At 42.3% G+C, this 2,191-nt stretch overlaps 1 non-coding gene across 1 annotated transcript; it reads left to right on the top strand.

Annotated features, from left to right (window-relative positions):
* Positions 1-201: 201 nt before the first annotated feature.
* On the top strand, positions 202-309 carry LOC125582802. Its single transcript, XR_007320254.1, has one exon. It is a non-coding gene; the product is annotated as a small nucleolar RNA R71 (small nucleolar RNA).
* The last annotated feature ends 1,882 nt before the right edge of the window (positions 310-2,191 follow it).

Here is a 2,191-nt window from a genome sequence, read left to right on the forward strand (position 1 = left end):
TCCTTCCCTAGGGATGTAACAGACTTCTTCCTCTCAAAGTCAGTGTTCTTGGTGCTGCTGCTGTTTGCTAGATTTTCTATCAGTCTCAAAGCTTCCACCGGATTCCTGGTGTTGAAGTTTCCCTCGCTAGCTGTGTCAAGAGCCATCTGATACCTCAAGGCGATACCTCTGAAGAAAGTGCTCAGCATTTGCACTTCGTTGACTCCGTGGTGTGGACAGTCTCGCTGGAAGAACTTGAATCTGATCCACGCATCTTTGAAAGACTCTCCAGTCTCCTGCACAAATGGAGCAATTTTGCTCCTCAAGTCTTCCGCGCGTGCCTCATCGAAGAAGTTTCGCAAGAAAGCATTCTTGATGTCGGCCCAGGATGTTAGAGATCCTATGGGTAGCTGTTTAAGCCAGTGCATCGCTTCTCCAGTCAGAGAATACTTGAAGAGCTTGCACAGTAGGTAGTCCTCGGGGACTCCATCCATACGAGTAGCAGTGATAGGATCCTCGAACCTCTCTAGATGGTCCATAGGATGCTTGTGCGGTGACCCATAGTAGGGTATCTACGACACGGGTGTTAGTACTGAGGCTTCAGCTCGAAATTGTCCTTCTGAATCTCTGGAAGTCGAATAGCTGATCTGTTGGCGTAGTACTCATCTGGACGATTGTAGTCAGCCAGTGCCTTTGGTCGAGCAGCCTCTTCTACAGGTTGAGCAGCTCCTGTAGCATCAGTATCATGGATTACATTCCCCTAAGCGTTTAGTTCCTGACCTGTTGCATTACGCAGATGACCATCCTGGTCATAAAGATTTCAATTCTCGTCCTGTCTGAGAATAAAAATCGCAACCACCATGTTTCGCGACTGATGATCGATCGATGTATGCGGTGTAGTATGGATTGATGTCGAACGATGTAGATTGGTCGACGATGAAGGTCGGGTGTCGGTCGACAGTTGGGTGCGAGAATCAGTCGACGTGAAAGCTACTGCGTCGATCAATGTGGAACGTTGGTCTTTGCGGATCGTTTGTTCCAAGTGAGCAGGATCTTCTGAGAATAGCAGGTGTTTGTCCTTGTTGCTTCTGGTACTGCTGGGCATGCACCTGAAAAGACTAGAAAATTTTTTTTGTCATAATGGGGGTCGAGAAAAGAATAAGAATTAATAACACTAAATTTAATGGCGATCAAAGCTCCCTGACAACGGCGCCAAATTTGATACCACTCAAATTACCCTAAGGAGTGAATTACTCTATCAAATAAGAGGTTCAGTTGTAGTACTTAGGGATCGAATCCACAAGGAGTTAGGGAACCTATTAAATCTAGTCAAGTTATTAATTCTAGGTGTTTGTTGTTTTATGGGTTTATAAGTAAATAGCAATCCTAATTGAGCAAGTCTATTGCTCGACTAACAAGATGATTAGGGGTGTAACTTATTGGAAGTTATTAGATGCAGAGTTTCTATTCAGGTGTTGGAGATTATAATCCTATAGATGCCTAACAGTTGCATGCATGATATATTAGAGCTCAACTGCTTAATCACAGTGATCAGCGATGGCAATTTTTCACTAGTTAACTAACTAGATCTTGGATCTCAACTGTCGTCTTTTGATCACAAGAAAGTGTCGATCGATGATCCTATATGGATATCGATCGATACACTTTCGTAAATATCGATCGATTGTCAGAAGACAATATCGATCGATGCTTCTAGTTAAGCCCTAGGCGCAGGTTGATAATGCTCACTAGTCTCCTAGATCAGCGGTTAGCATCTCTCTAGCAGTCCTAGCATGACAGATTAGATTCAGGACAGGATGATCAAAGATGCTTGACTTATGCTAATTCCTAGGTTCATGTTCAAGTTAGCAAGGCTAAAACAAGCATTAATGAACAATCAATCAATGAATATCACAACTTAGCAAACGTATAATTGGAGCTAATCCCTCTAACCTATTTGAACCCTGAATCTAACAAGTGAACTACTCAGACATAGCTAAGCAATTAATGACACAAAATATAGATAAATACTGCATAGAATAGAATAGATGAATCAATGGAGTTCCAATCGCAAATCTCTCTATGATTTTCTCTCCTAAAACTCTCTGCTGAAAATAAGAATACAATGGTGGCTCGAAAACTCTCCTGCCTCCTAACACTTAGGCAAGTATATAACTATTAGGTTAAAAACTCATCAGGGTTAATCTTGTAA

The sequence above is a fragment of the Brassica napus genome, chromosome C2, assembly GCF_020379485.1.
Source record: "Brassica napus cultivar Da-Ae chromosome C2, Da-Ae, whole genome shotgun sequence".
NCBI lineage: Eukaryota > Viridiplantae > Streptophyta > Magnoliopsida > Brassicales > Brassicaceae > Brassica > Brassica napus.